General features: G+C 46.7%; 1 protein-coding gene across 2 annotated transcripts in view; it reads right to left on the bottom strand.

The window, feature by feature from the left end:
• RAB3GAP2 (RAB3 GTPase activating non-catalytic protein subunit 2) overlaps nucleotides 1-16,903 on the bottom strand; it is a 687,447-nt gene that overhangs the window by 467,977 nt on the left and 202,567 nt on the right. The gene's annotated exons all lie outside the window — the stretch shown is intronic.

The raw sequence follows: 16,903 nt of genomic DNA on the forward strand, positions 1-16,903 counted from the left end.
AGGCACACTGTGTACCGAGCATCTGATGACAAGCTCCATAACCAGACACAGTGTCCATTAGCATAAATGAGCACAGGCAAAACCTTGCAATGCTGATTTCTAACCTACCATACAAATGCCTGGTGCTGAAGGAGTCCGTGGCAGCCCCCTTCCCCTACACAAAATTAACCTTTTCTTGAAAAAACTGGATTTCACGGACCAACATGCAGCACTGGACACTTGTGCCAATGCTTAATGAGTGATAGAAGGGCATGTTTAAAAAGTAAGCATAGTCTCATTTTGCACATTATACCTAGATAGTCTGAAATATTAGCACTGGGTTTGCATCAATAATCTCATCAGAAACTACTGCCAAGAAAAAATGATTGGCTGGTATTATCAGGATACTGCAGAATCTATATTTAGAGGCCTGCAAGTTTTTACTCTTTTCCATTTCTGCCTAGAGGCCTTAGGCCATGCGTGATACCTTCTGTCAGTCTTTTTGCGCCCAGTAGAACACTGCAATCTCACATTTAACATTCTAAGAATTGACTGAAACATCCCACATACAAAGTGCTATAGGCTAAAATGTGAGAGATAACGGAGTGTGTTAGCATTTCATGAAGCAACATAGCAGTTATGAGCTTTAATTTTTTTAAATCTCTTTATTGCCATTTTCAAGGTACAAACAGATACATAATAGGCAGCCATAGATCATAGAATCTAGGGATGAATTTGATCGAGCAGCCATGCAAGAAATCAAGGTCCCCAGAGGACTATAATGAATGGGGTTTCATGTGCAAGCTAATATATCTGAACTTGTATAAAAAGCTAATACCATAAGATATCAACAAAAACATCAACAATAACAATTGTAACACTGGCTAGCAGGTGGAAGAGACCTCCCTAGTGACATAAAGAGAGTAGAGAGGACACTACAGGAAGAAATGTGCACATTAACAGCGTTCATTAGGTGATTGGAAGCAGGAGAGAGAGTCTATTGTGTAATGTGTATGGGAAGCATCACCTCGGTGTCTGCAACAGCCTGTCACGACTCAAGGGATGGGGAGGGGGAGGGGGAGGGGGGGAGAGGGGGGGGAACAATCCAGGGAATGGTGCCTGAAGGATTTATTTTTATAGCGCGTTCATGACCCTAGAGGGCATCAGAGCACTTTACAGAGAACTGCGACACACATAAGAGGAGACAAGAGAGGCAAAACAGCGGCAATAGACAACAAGCATTTGCAAATGCTTGTTTAACTAGGTTATTGTAACACCCGCTTTTTACAGGGCCAAAAAACCGCGGAACCGTATAACATGGCTGTGTTATCACTCTATTGTTATATATGTATAATTTTAGGCGATAGATGCTTTATTTAGGTAAATGTTAGTATAATCTAAACAGTGCATGTATCCACTTATAAAAGCTAATCACGTGTAGCAAAGACCATGTGTCACTGTGCAGCACTTTACAAAAATAAAAAATACAATATTCCATCTGCAAGTGAAAAGCCGACACATTTTCCTTTAGATGTACTTTTCGATAACAGGCAAACGGTGTTTTCTTTTTGAAGTCTTTTACCACAGACTAAGAAAAGCATCTTACGTTCCCTAATATAAATAGTGTCTGGTAATTCCCTCATAAACAGGGCTGTAAAATATTTCAGAAAGGAAAGAAAAAAAAAAACGTATTGTTTGTTCTTCGAGAACTCAAACCAGAGACCTGCCTTATCAGAGCGGAGAGAGTTATATGGTACTAGCCCTAAGCCAGAGATAACAGACAAGTGGGGGAGGGTGGGGGGGGAGCGGGGCTTCGGTTTAAGCAAAGAGACACGGAGGTGCAGAGACGGCTGCACGGGAAGGCCTGCCCCTGGAGCGTGCTGGTGCCGGTGAGGCCTTCAAGCCTCAGTATGGGCCCCTGGGGCCCACACCTGAGCACAACATTCATGCCTTCTGCACGAGTTGGGCCCCGAAGAAGGTTTGGTTGCGCTATAAGGGGCTTCTGCGGAAATATTGTACTGTAACTGGATTTATATAGCGCTTATTGCCTCTGACAAGGCGCTGAAGCGCTTTGAGGCGTGTAACTCCGATTACTACTGCAATATAGAATTTATAAAGCGTTTCGTGCCACTAATGCAACTACGAAGAGCGCCACTGGCCTGGTAGGCATGAAGAGCCACCCGCCCCGTGTAATGCCAGCTGCTGCAACAGGGGGAGGGACGGACTCTGAGGAGAGAGAGCAGAGGAGGAAAGAGCAACAGAGAACCAGTCTGCCAAGTAGGTGCGAACGTTAAAGTGAAAGTAATCATTTCGCGGGCGCTTTGATGTTCGCAGTGGCCGCGCGGCTCACTGAGAACATCAAAGCGCCCGTGAAATGTACACGCAGGCTGCCAACTGGTGCGCGCGCCCGGCGCACATGCACTGTAGTTGGGGGCCTGAAAAGCACTCGTTTGCACTTTCAAATCCCCGTTTTCTATAGCTCTCGCCAGAGCAGCGCTAAAGCGCTGGCTCAGGCGAGACCTAAAAACACACAAGGAACTCGTAATCCTCTCCATCAAGGAGCAATTTGCGCAGTCTCTATTTAATAACAGCGTTCGTGCTGCAGGAGCTAAAATTAATAAAGCCGCTTTTATCAAAAACTCATAAAAATCGCAGGCATCCGCTCCGAGCCAGCCACCATTTCGGTGATTAGCCGATCTCGTGCCTCCAGATAATGGATTGGCCCGTTAATATTGGCATAAATGGCCTCTGTGGAGATTTTTATAGCAAGATCACAGGCCTCTTTGTCGAGGTCTGGCTTACTTTATAGACTAAAATGGCAGATGCCTCTTGGAGGCAATAGGTTTAGCTAGAGAGGGGGAGACGCGAGTTAAACACAGGAAACAAGGCTTGAGTGTCTGCCAATAAAAACAAGAGAAGTCCGGCGGAGCGTGGCACGCGCACACGTGCTTGGGGGTGGGGAAGCGGACCCTTTGAAGCTCGCTCTGGGTGGCAGACAGATGCCACCCAGAGCGAGCTGCCAAGGACAAGCACTGGATTAGCCTGGAATTCGTTATTAATACCAGGCTCGTGAGATTTCCAGGTAATCCAATTTCAAAACTTAACTCTAGTAAGACCGAGAAGTCCATATAAACGGTCAAACATGCGCAAAACGTTTAAAATCGCATCATAAAAAGAAACTAAAATACAAACAATTTACTATCATCTACCACCAGCGTTAACATATTAGCGAATCAAGGATCGCTCGCCAAGGTAAATAATGAAGGTCCAATTTGTAAAGACGGGCGGCAGTTTGGCTCTCAAAGCAGAAAAACATTTCTGACGAATCAGTCCTCAGAAAACTCACAAATATGCGCGCATTTCCCCTCACTCGAGCAAATTCATGCAGCTCACGCCTAAAATGTCCATCAAACAAAGACCCACAATGAAGGGAGACATTTCTCTGGGCAGCCCAATAATAAACTTTATGTCCGTGATTTCAGACTAAAAACAACACCCGCCCCACCCTAAAAAAAACAACTATCGGCAAACTAATTGGTATAGCTTAATCTTAACATCCAAGCGAGACCGAGTGACGTGGCTCTAGTAACCACTATGTGGCAATGAAAGGTAGCAAACGTGGCTCTCTGAGATGCAGTGCAGCACAAGGAATGACGGATCTACCAATGGCGTAATAAACAACAAGACAAGCCCGGCGGAGCGTGGCGCGTGCGCGCTTGGGGGCGGGGGAGTGGACCCTTTGAAGTGCTCCCAAAAGGCGGATTGCATGGCGGCACGATGCGCGTGATTGTGCGCGTGCTAGCCATGCAATCCGCTTTTTGGGAGCACTTTTCAAACCCGCTTTCTATAGTCTCGCTTTGCGATCGCTTACGCGATAGCTTACGCGATAGCAAGGCGAGACCTAAAAATAGAACAGGTACGAACGTCATAATAATGGAGGGTATCAGAACTGCAACATTGCAAGATATCATAAGTAAGCAGAGGACCATGTCACAGAAAGCAGCAGAAGATGTAAGTAGAATACAGCAAGAAGAGTTGTTGTGACAATAGATGAGGTGGAGCAGACCGTAGGGCTAGGAGGACCCGCCAGATCTAGGCTGAAATGACGAAATGGCGAGGCTAAACATCTAAAGGATTGGAATGGGAAGGCATCAGGTGGGAGGGGGTGCAATCAGTCAAAAAGCTTCTGTACATATGCGTCCCAAAGAGTGATGCCCGCGCACCAAGGCACAAGATAGAAGCTGTCGACATACTCATAACGCTCAATAAAGAAAATCCTGACACCAAGCACAATCTTATTTTTGTATTCATTATTTACGCTGGACTTTGAACAGTCATACAGATCACGGGTTTCTCCATGTCAGAGAGTAGTAGCTCATCCAATCCTGTTTTTTTTTGCTTTGCTTGATAGTGCTTGTAGTCTTTCATTAAACAAAACTACAAGTATCAAAATGCAAAGTAAAGGTCAGGATTGGTTGAGAGGATCTGCATTGCACACAGGATGAACTGGAAACTTTGGTTTCAAATGAAAGACATGCACAGAAAAATCTGACATTTTGAACATCCATATAAAGATGCGTTTGTCTAAAGGCCCATTTGGCAGGTATAGAGGTCGGGCTGGGGGTTGAGGTGCATAAAGTGGGCAGGAAGTGGGCAGCTATCACTGTTATATTTGTCACGCCCTGTATACAGGCTGCTTATGGAAATTGGGAAGTAATATAAATGTCATAGCCACCACATCAACCTGTGAGAGCAAACTGTATATCGCCTCACCTCTTCATAACTGCCAAGTGACTCACTTGGCTGTTTAGCCATGGGAATATTACATTTTGAGATGTTAATACTCCATGCACCGCTTATACCCTTTTATATAAATAACATTATGAAATCTTATAAAATCGCAAATCACATGATTTGTGAGAACGCAGTGCATGTTAAAGTGGAGAGTTATAATTAATGTAGTGTGGCTACCAAGTTGAATACACTTTGTATGGAGGTGCGCGAGGTATAGTAACATGAAAGCGGTGCTTAAATTATGAATTAAAGGTATAAGTATTAAAGATACCTTGACCCTCTAAACTTATCGAGGTCTACGCAGAGGCTCTACAGAAGCAGGTTCTTCCTCCTACCCTGCGCGAGGCGGTCATAATCCTGCTCCCCAAACCGGGCAAGGACCCTACGCAACTTGGTTCCTATAGACCACTGTCCCTACTAAATTTAGATTATAAAATATTAGCAAAAGTCATCGCCAACAGATTGTCCCAATTAATGGAATTCATAATGACTAGATTGGTCCTGAATAGAATCCAGACATGGATAGATGAGAATAATATATTATCCCCAGATTGCGGACGAAACAATATCCCACATTTTGTTTGTTTGTCCCGCATACAGCTTGCCACGAAGCAAATGACTCACACCAATCTGTATAAATATGGGTACTAGGTCAAGTGCCACTACACTGCGAATATTAAAGACCAGCACTCAGGAGGTAATTGTGATTGCCCTTGCAAAGTTTTTAGGATGGGTGTGGAGAATTCGACAAGATTGAAAGCAAGTAGACTGCGACAGTGACTACATTAAGCACAGTCTTCTACTTTGCATCTTTCGCATGGTAATGTACTGTATTTTTTAGTTAGCACAGGGTCACATGGGTTTAGAACTTTAGATGAATTGTTATTAATCTTCATGAATCTTTTAAATTTTTTAAAGCAAAAAAGTTTTTATAGTTTATTTTAGATAAACAAACTAGTATGTTTTTTAACATGTTTTACACTCATGTCATGTATATCTTGTTAATTATTTGAGCTTATGATTGATATATTGTGGTGATTTAACTTGTTTATTGTCTTTTATGATCAGAATGGTCAAAATAAAGACTTAATAAATTGTATTGGAATTCATAATTTCCCCAGCCCAATCCGGTTTTGTGCCCCATCGCTCCACTTTCCTAAATCTCCGCACGTTGTTCTCGGTCATTCATAGGATTGACCCCAACACCGAAAAAGCTTTCGATTCCCTAGAGTGGCCCTTCTCTCGCATGCCCATGGGCTTCATTGCCACGACAACCCAATTATATAATAAACCTACTGCCCGACTGCGTCTGAATGGCACACTTTACAGTCTTTTTTGGCTAACACGCGGAACCAGGCAGGGCTGCCCACTGTCCCCGTTATTATTTATTTTGGCCATGGACCCCCTCATTCGTCACTTCCAAGAAAGTCATATGCACAGGGGGTTACAATTTCATACCAGTCCCCTATTGGTATCGCTGTATGTGGATGACACAATACTATATGTTAGACACCCCCAAGACAATTTAAGAGAGTTGATTAGAGAAATTATTAGATTTGGCCGTTTCTCAGGACTGGGAATAAACTGGCACAAATCAGTCAAATTTTCATTGACAAGCAGCACAAAGCCATGGGACATTGAGTTCCCTTTAGAATGGTGCACAGAATCGGTTAAGTATTTAGGTATCCAAATTCATCTCGACTCAGCTCAAATATTAAGTCTCAGTTATGGGCGGGCAGTGGACACACTTACCACTCAGATAGAGAAATGGCTAAACTGACCCCTGTCTTTAGCTGGTAGAGTAGCAATAATAAAGATGGTAGTCCTCCCTAAATCTTTATATTTCTTCAACAACATACCGATTACCCTCACAAATCATTTTTTTTAATACACTTCGGTCCCTCCTGAGCCGGTTGGTGTGGGGCGGTAGTCGGGCACGAGTCCGATGGGCTGTCCTTACGTTACCATATGAGAGAGGGGATTAAAATGTACCGGATTTTCTGCTCTACTATTTGGTGGCACAGAGTAGCTATGCATACACCTGGTACCATCCTGATGCCCGGATCCCCTATTTAAGACCAGAGGCAGACCTGGTGCTTCCCGATCGCCTCTCAATGATCTTACCTACGGGCTTCCCCAGGGACCATTCGACATTCAGACCGTCTCCTCTACGAGCTGAGCATGGCATATATTACGCCGGGTCACAGGAGCGGATGGGCTCTTCCTGTCGTCAACAACCAACTAATTCCCATTACGGGTGAGCGACTGGTGCAGCGCACTCTGACGAAATTCGAACTAGCACGTCTGGGGTTCTGTTTCCAGAAGGCCACATTTTTCCACCCACAGAAGATACACGCTTCATCTCTGGTAGCATCATGGACAAATTCGTCCTGGGCCGCATCCACTCCGCCTTATGCTCCACTTTCCCGACATTCCCACTAGAGCCGGTCTCGTTTCCCCCCCTAACATTGGTCATAGAAAATACGGACAGCGCGCACTTGATCTCTAACCTTTACAAGGCATATGCTTCACTGAAACCTGTTCACAACAGCAAAATTCACAGCGCATGGGAAGAAGATTTAGGAATCACAATTACAGATGAGCAATGGGTCAAATGCTGTTAAGTCACACAGGATGTCTCCCTGAACCGCAGGCACAAACTTTTACATTTTAAATTCATACGCCGCATTTATTTTACTCCAGCACTGGCACACAAAACAGACCCATCCAAGCCACACAACTGTCGTAAATGTGCCGTACCACACGCGGACTTCGCACACCTCACCTGGACATGCCCGAACTTATGCGACTACTGGGAACATGTACACCGCACACTAGGGCAGATGTTGAACATCCCTTTGATTCCAATTCCAGAAGTTGCCCTGTTAGGGTACAGAGTTAACTTCCCCAAAAAAATTCGTAGGTTCGCTGCACTGGGTCTTTTATAGCAAAGCCAGAGGTGGCCCTACATTGGGGGCGGAAGACTGTTCCAAATACCCAGAGTTGGCTACACAGTCTCGCCTATTGCAATGTAAATAGTGAGCTCTATGCAAGTATGATGCCCTGTACATCCCGCCCCAAAGACATCTGGGGACCCTACAGGTCATACATCGAGACCCTTCGACAGGAATCAGAGTCCCAGTTGGAACGTGGCATTGTCCCGGAGGGAGTGGGCGGATTCCGTTTTTCCGCTTGCAATGGTTTTAAGTGTACAACGGTCAGGATGACAAATCAAGATGTGTTTTTGCTGTGGGGAAACTAGGGGTGTATTTGCTGAACTCTTTTATAATTGAGAGTGAGAAGGATAAAAATTGGACCCTAATGTAACATATGATTATTAATGCTGTTGGTTCAACCATCTGGTGCCTGTTCGCATCGATTTGTATAATATATAGGACACTAATTTTGAATTGATAAGACAATTTTTGACTACGAAATGATGTATGAACATACATGTGTAATACTGCTGAAATGAAGAAAATGGAAAATAAAGTTTATTTAAAAAAAAAATTAAAAATTAAAGGTATAAGTACACGTTTAGAAACGTAAATGTTTGTGTAGTTTAAGTTTGGTTTGTAGTTAAAGAATAAATAAAGTTACATTCATTAAAATGTGGTGCTACTTTATAAATTTAAGGTATAACTAACTTTCAAATTTGTAATGTTAGTGTATTTTAAGTTTGGTTTACATAGATAGAATACCTAAAGTTTCCTAACTATAACAAAGGTTTAATCATTGAATTTCAACGGTTCTGTATTTTTGTTTATGAAAAATGGGTTTGAAATCGTAGTGTAGTGTGGTGCAGTAGAGTGGAGAAGAGTGTTGTACAGTGTACTGTCATAGTCTGTAGTGTTGCAGAATGGAGTAGAGTAGAGTGTGGTGGCTTATAGTGGAATAACTTACAGTGAAGGGGTGTAGACTGGAGTGTTGTAGAATACCGTAGAGTGGATTGGCGTAGCATACAGTGCCGTGAACTGTTAAATAGTGCAGTGGAGTGTGGTATAGTATAGTGATGTGGAGTGCACTAGAATGGACAGGCGTAGTGTATAGTCGAGTAAATTGTTATAAATTGAAGTGGAATCGTGTACGGTACAGTGGAGTGTCGTGTTGAAGAGTGTTGACATAAGGCCGTAGAGTATGTGATTATGGATGTTGGCAGCTACTGATAATGGTCATAGGGGAGGCTGCTTTGTGACAAATTTGAACTCACTTTGCTTATATTTTTGTTTTTAAGATCGCTACTTGTATTATGTTTAGGGCGACAAGCTCCCAGCAAATTGTGGTAGTGGATGATTTCACCCTGCGACGTCGGAAGACAGGGAGGGAACACTGTTGAATGGGTTGAGAAGAACTGTTAGGGACTGAAAACCAATGTCCTGTTCGCTGCGATATGGTTGAATGCCAAGGGTGTACTGCACACAGACCCAAGGTGGTGCAGATTAATTAAGGTAAGATTTTACCTGCCTAATGCTAAATAGTGCTGGTATCCTGAGGCAGGGGCGCATATCGTTGCTCTTCTGAAATGTCGATAGTATGGATTGTAAAATTAAAAGAGGTGTAATCTACGAATACCTCAGGCGACAAGCTCCAGACCTGGTGTTACTCCAAGAGAACCGCCTGAGAGGAAACAACTCTAAAGTGCTGAAGAAGAAACAACTCTAAAGTGCTGAAGAGAGCCTATCATCTGCTGTAACTTGTAGGATACTTCTCTGGAGCTAGGGGAGTTGCTGAAAAGAACCGTACCTTTGTAGGTGATGAGTCACAGGAGATGACTAAGGGCGCTATGCATTAGTGATTGGTAGGTGGAACAGAATGACACTGACAATCGGTTCGATGGACTTGCCGCCCCCCCCCCCCACACCCACCCACTGCCTACAGTTAGCAGGTCTAGCGGAACTGCCTCTGTGCGGAAGTACACACACTACTCAGGGGCGCACAACACATACTCACGCCTGGACTATATATTCATGCAAGGGTCATACATGTTCCATATCCTACATGTATGATTCTTAGCCAGCGAGATATCAGACCACTCACCGCTTAATGCAGAACTGGGTATAAGTAAATGAGAGCACTTCAAAGTCTGGAAACTAGAACCCAGGTTACTGAAGCAAGAGGGAGTAGCGGAGGAATTGTGTGACAGCACTGACACTACTTTAGGGAAAATTAACTCTCAGTATGGTCGCAGATGGAGATGTGAGAGGCCTATAAAACAGTCCTCTGAGGGCAGGCGATATCCTTAGTGGAAGCCAAATGCAAGTAGAGGCGGAAGTAATGCAACACATTGAGAATCACCTTCTTAAACTGGAAAAACTCAATGTGTTGCATCCCACTGAACACTTATGACCCCACCTAGAACTTGCCCAATGGGAATACCATGAGCTGGCTACTAACAAAAGTCAGTAACCATCACGCAGCCGATCATTGAAGTCTATATGAAGTTGGCAACATGGTAGGAAAACTATTGGCATGGCGGAGTAAGAGAGAGGAACAGGCAAGAGGGGTGGGAGGGATCCAAAGAGAGACGGATGGGACCATAATAGGTAATACTTGTATTGCAGACGAGTTCACTCGCCATTACTCACACTCATACACATCGGCACTGAGCAGTACCCCAGAGGAGATACTGGTCTTCCTCCCAGACATTCTGCTCCCTCGGCTCTCTAAAGCGGCACTCGATGCCCCTCTGATGCAGCAGAGAAAGAGGAGGCCATAAAACCCCTACAGTATGGCAAGACTCCAGGTCCTAGCGGGCTACCGATCGAAGTGTTCAAATGGCAGGCAAACAAATGAACCAATGCTCTTTCAACAGGCCTATCTCTCTCCTGAATGCTAATAATAAAATTCTTGCAAAAGTATTAGCAAATCGACTGACATGCATAATCACAACCCTCATGTATCCTAACCGGTCTGGCTTTATGCTGGGTAGGAGTACCGAGATGAATTTCCGCTAGTTACACAGCTCGGACTGCCAATGTAGTGTCCTTGGACGCATCAAATGCATTTGAATCCATTGAATTGCTCTATTTATTCAAAGTGCTAGAGATGATGAATCTAGGTCCGTGCTACATGAGATAGGTGCAATGACTGTATAGTGACCCACTAGCATGTATCAAAATCAATGACGAATATTCAAGTACGCTTCCTCTCTATATGGGTACTAGACAGGGAAGCTGTTGGTCCCCCAAAACTTTTTGTCCTGACGCTAGAACCACTGGCATGCTGGGAGAGAGCGAATCCACTGATATGGGGTCTGCAATGGACATCAGGCTGGCAGGAGAAAATCTCCCTCTATGCAGACGGCGTTCTGCTGTATAACTCAAACCCAGAACTCTCTATTGACAGGATAATGCAATCCATACATATATTTGGGAATTTCAGTGGGCTTTGCATATGCGGGTAAAACTCTGTGGTTTACACTCCCACAAACTGAAAGCCATCCCAGCAGATCAGGGATCAGCCTGAGGATATCCAGGCACAGCTTCTGCTATTTAGAGATTCATATTACCTGCTCACCTGAGAATTTCCTTATGGACAACCTATATGGCATGCTGGAAACATTTTAAAGTGATGCCAACCACTGACAGACTCTCTCTACTGGGAAGTGCAACTTTATATAAAATGATAGTGCTGCCCAAGCGCCTTTATGTTTTGCAAAACAAGCCTTAAGTTATCTTTGAAAGCTTCTTCTCAAGTGTTGATCCAGAACTGTGATGGCTACTATGAAACTGTGGCACCCGGAGTATTGCTATATCCAAGCTCACTCGAGGAGCGTATAAGGGTGGGGCAGCCCTCCCAGACATTAGGAGGTAAGCCAGGGCTGCCCACTTGGTAGCAGTCAATAATTGGGTTTTTGCAGACCAGTAGGACCCCTCCTTTAGAGGGGATAGGGCCCTCATGGAGACAAGCAGACATATAACAGCACTTTATGGGAGAAAGAGTAGACCTTGTTGGGCGACCTATATTAGTGCTTCAAGTTTGGATCAAGGCGCTGAGACAGATAGGGTGGTACACAACCATAATGGAGGGCACCCCACTAAAGGACTCATGGAGACTCCCAGAGGAACGGAAACTGGCGGGCTTTCAGAGTGGGGAATTAATTGGAATCAGTGCCCTCGGGGATGTGTAGTCAGGGGCGAATATAAAGAGATTGCAAGTGCTTACGGAAGAATACATGATGCCAGAAGGTGGGGTCTTTCGCTACCTGTGCCTTCGACATGCCTGCGTCCAGATACATTTCGGACAGCACTAAGATACTTGAGGCCAATCCGCTAGAGGATAGAATAGTTAGAGAAAAGCGGCAACGTCATTGATTTATGTCAAGCTCTTGAATAACATATACGATGCCTTGGAGGCTCTGAAGGGGCTGTGGGAGAGCAACTTTGGCGAGATCACGGATGACGAATGGACGGAGGCATTGTCGGGGCTTAGGGAAGAGGCAATTAAGGCTGGATTTTGTCTTGTCCAATTAAACATACTCCATAGAATCTATCATAATTGAGTACTGCTGACTACAATCGACAGATCCGATAGCGATGAGAGCTTCCAGGGCTATGGGCAGGGTGGCACCTTCTTACATACATTGTGAAACTGTACAGCCCTGTGACTGCACTGGCAGAGTGTGATATGAACTTTCGCCCGGGTTACGGGCTGTCCCCGACACTGGAGGGAAAGCTCTGTGTCTAAGGATTGTGGAGTGATCAGGAGGTTACCAGATACCAGTGCCATCTCTAATTTAGGAACTGTGGTGGCCTGGTGCAACCTAGCACAACTGTGGGGTTCTCCATCACTGCCACACTGGGGGACTATGGATATGGACTGGTGCATGAAAACCAAACAATTTGTATATGAAGGGAAGGGATGTTTGACCAAATTACAAAAGATCTGGAGCACATAGCAGAGGTACCATGGCGACTTACAGTATTATGGATGTACCAAACCCCAGGGGTATTCAGTTGACCTGATGAACAAGTTACTTGCCTTCGGTAACGATGTATCTGTAAGAAACATAGGTTAGTTATAGATTCCTTACCTTAGAATTACCCCCAGGCGTCAGAATGGATCCGGAAAGTTTTTTTTATCAGCAGCACCTCTGCGCGTCGGAAGGTGGGGTCGGTCGGCTCCGCGTTTGTCGTTGGCGTCGTGCCGCTGGGATGACGTCGCAGTAGCGACTTAGACGCCGCACTCGCCCGCTGAGGTCAGTTCTGTACACGACTTTCCGTGCCAGAAACGCAGAGCCATGCAACACACTGACCACTGGTGCACAAAACTAGGGCCCTGAAAGGATATCCTTAACCCTAGAAATCAGTTTGCAGAACGGGGACGATGGATGGGGCGGTAAGGAATCTACAACTAACCAGTGTTTCTTACAGATATATCGTTACCGAAGGTAAGTAACTGGTTCATCTGAAAGAAACAGTTAGTTATAGATTCCTTACTTTAGAATAGATACCCCAGCAATACCAACCCCAGAGGTGGGCCTGCGAACCAAGTTCAAACCAGAAAGTCCTGGAGAACAGAACCGCCAAAGAAGCCGTCTCTCCGGACTTGGCTGTCGAGGCAGTAGTGTCTCGTAAACGTGTGCAGCGATGCCCACGTAGCTGCCTGACAGATGTAACTAGAGGAACTCCTCGTCCTAAAGCAGTAGTGGTTGCCGTCGCCCTAGTGGAATGGGCGCGCAGCCCCACTGGAGGCTCCTTCTTTGCTAAAGAATAGCAGGCTTTGATACACAAAACGACACATCTGGAGATGGTCCGTTTGTGTACGGCCTGACCTTTCTTGGATCCCACGTAGACAACAAAGAGCTGGTCATCCACCCGGAACTGTTTAGTGCGATCCAAATAAAAAGAAAGTGCACGTTTTGGGTCCAGACGGTGAAGCCTCTCTTACTCTTTCGAAGGATGCGGAGGCGGAAAGAAGGTGGGCAAAGTGATGGTTTGCCCAATGTGAAAGGAAGTGACAACCTTTGAAAGGAAGGATGGATGAGTCCTGAGGACAACTTTGTCCGGATGCACAGACAGAAAAGGAGGCTTTGATGAAAGGGCCTGGAGCTCACTCACTCTTCTGGCAGATGAGACAGCCACCAGGAATGCAGAGTTAAAAGCCTCTAAGGACAGTTGTGAAGCGGCTCAAAGGGAGCGCACACTAAATAGGTTAAGACCAGATTAAAGTCCCACTGAGGCATAATGAAGGGAATAGGAGGAAATAAATGCGTTATGCCTTTTAAGAAACGGTTTACCACTGGAGACTTGAAGAGAAATAGCTGATCAGGGAGCCGAAGAAAGGCAGAAATGTCCAAAAGATAGCCCTTAATAGTGCCCAGAGCAGAGCCCTGCTGGGCAAAGGAACAAGAGAATCTCAGAAAGAGGGGCAGAAAAGGGATCCACAGCCTTTGCTGTGCACCATGCCACAAATTTGTTCCACCGGCAGGCGTATACCGTCTTAGTGGAGGGACGCCTGGCTGCCAAGATTACATCACAAACTTTGGGAGGCAGGTCAAATGACGTCAACTGCCGCCGCTCAATGTCCACGCAAGGAGGTGGAGGCTGTACAGGTTCGGGTGGAGGACCGTCCCCTGCTGCTGCGACAGAAGATCCTCCCGAAGAGGGAGTCAGATCGGAGGATCGATGGCCATGTTGAGCAGCTCAGAATACCAGACTCTTCGTGCCCAATCCATAGCCACAAGAATGACTTGGCCCAGTCGCGCTTGATCTTCTTCAGCACTCTGGACAGAAGTGTTATAGGCAGTAAGGTGTATAGAAGACCGCAACTCCACTGGTGCGGAAAAGCGTCCCCTAGCGAGTGCCGCCTTGGAAATTCCAATGCACAGAATTGCTGACATTGCTCCTTCTCTTCGGTGGCGAATAGATCTAACCAAGGCTCTCCCCACTGTTGAAAGAGACCTTGCACCACCTCTGAGTGAAGACACCATTCGTGATCCATCATGCACCTGCGGCCGATTTCGGCCCAGCAGCCTCAGAGTCGTCATGACCGAAACCCGGGACAGAGGCTGAAAGATCGGAATCATAGCCCGAATATCCCCGACTTGCTGTTCGGGAGGAAAAACCCGAAACTGTGTCATGTCCAGAACCGCTCCGATGAAGAGGAGCTTGTGAAAGGGGGTCAGATGTGACTTCGGCACATTGATGGAGAACCCCAGCGAATGCAGGAGGTCGGATGTAGTCTGGAGGTGGGAGATGACAGCCTGGGGCGAGCCCGTCTTTAACAGCCAGTCGCTGAGATAGAGGAAGAATGGAACCCCTGATCTGCGCAGATGAGCTACGACGACGGAGGTGGAGGCTGTACAGGTTCGGGTGGAGGACCGTCCCCTGCTGCTGCGACAGAAGATCCTCCCGAAGAGGGAGTCGAATCGGAGGATCGATGGCCATGTTGAGCAGCTCGGGATACCAGACTCTTCGTGCCCAATCCGGAGCCACAAGAATGACTTGGGCCAGGTTGCATTTGATATTCTTCAGCACTCTGGGCAGAAGTAGTATAGGTGGAAAAGCGTACAACAGACTGCAACTCCACTCGCGCCGAAAAGTGTCGCCTAGTGAATGCTGCCTTGGAAATTCCAACGTGCTGAATTCCTGACATTGCGCGTTCTCTTCGGTGGCAAATAGATCTTACCAAGGCTCTCTCCACTGTTGAAATTGACCTTGCACCACCTCCGAGTGAAGATGCCATTCGTGATCCATCATGCACCTGCGGCAGAGTTTGTCCGCCCTAGCGTTCAGGGAACCTGCCAAGTGTTAAACCACCAAAGAAATGCACTGATGTTCCAGCCATGTCCAGAGGCGAAGGGCCTCCTGACATAGGGTCTTCGGCCCCACCCCTCCCTGTTTGTTGCAGTTCCACATGGGGGTGGTGCTGTCCGTGAACACCTGCACTACTCTTCCTCGGACAGAGGGAAGGAATGCCTTCGCCGGGAGCTCCAGAAGGTTGATGTGGAGCCCGGACTCCACCGGAGACCAGAGACCTCTGATCTCCGCCTCTCCCATGTGGCTATCCCATCCCAGAAGAGATGCATCCGTCACCACTGTGTGCTCTGGTTGGGGAAGGGAGAGGAATGGCGTTGACCCAATCCTGGTTTGTGAGCCACCACTGCAGTTGACGTGCAGTGCCCTCCGAGATCTGGATGCAATTGGACAGATTCCCCTGATGCTGCGCCCACTGGAACTTCAGGTCCCACTGCAGAGCCCGCATATGCCACCTGGCATGATCGACCAGCAGGATGCAGGATGCAGGATGCCATGAGGCCCAGCAGCCTCCGAGTCATCCTGACCGAAACCTGGGATAGAGGCTGAAAGATCGGAATCATAGCCCGAATATCCCGGACTCGCTGTTCGGGAGGATAAATCTGAAACCGCGTTGTGTCCAGAACTGCTCCGATAAAGAGGAGCTTCTGAGAGGGGATCAGGTGTGACTTCGGCACATTGATGGAGAACCCCAGTGAATGCAGGAGGTTGGCCGTAGTCTGGAGGTGGGAGACGACTGCCTGGGGGAGCCCACCTTAAACAGCCAGTCGTCGTGATAGCCGAAGACTGGAACTCCTGATCTGTGCAGATGAGCTGCAACCACCGCCATCACTTTCATGAACATCCGAGGCGCGCTGGTAAGGCCAAAGGGGGGCATGGCAAACGGAAAGTGCTTGTGGCCTACCGTGAACCAAAGGAAACACCAGTGGGCCTGCAGGACGGGGATGTGAAAATAAGCGTCCTGCAGGTCCAACGCTACCAAGCAGTCTGCAGGGGCGAGGGCAGACAAGACCTGAGCGAGCATCAACATTTTGAACTCCTTCTGGAGGAAGCAGTTGATGTTCCTGAGATCCAAGATAGGACACAGGCCCTTGTCCTTCTTGGGCACCAGAAAATAGTGGGAGTAAGAATCACAACCTACTTCTGGAACAGGAACGTGCTCGATGGCTCCCTTGGTCAGGAGAGACGTAACTTCCTGTTGGAGAAGGCCCAGATGATCCTCCGACATGCGGTGGTACTGTGGTGGCATGGCTGGAGGGGTAGCCTCGAAGGGGAGGGAGTATCCCCTTCAGAGTATCTGCAAAGCCCATCTGTCTGACATGATGGTGCGCCAGTGGGGGAGGTGATGACGGATCCTGACGCCCACTGACGTT

The sequence above is a fragment of the Triturus cristatus genome, chromosome 6 (assembly GCF_964204655.1).
Source record: "Triturus cristatus chromosome 6, aTriCri1.1, whole genome shotgun sequence".
NCBI classification, from domain to species: domain Eukaryota; kingdom Metazoa; phylum Chordata; class Amphibia; order Caudata; family Salamandridae; genus Triturus; species Triturus cristatus.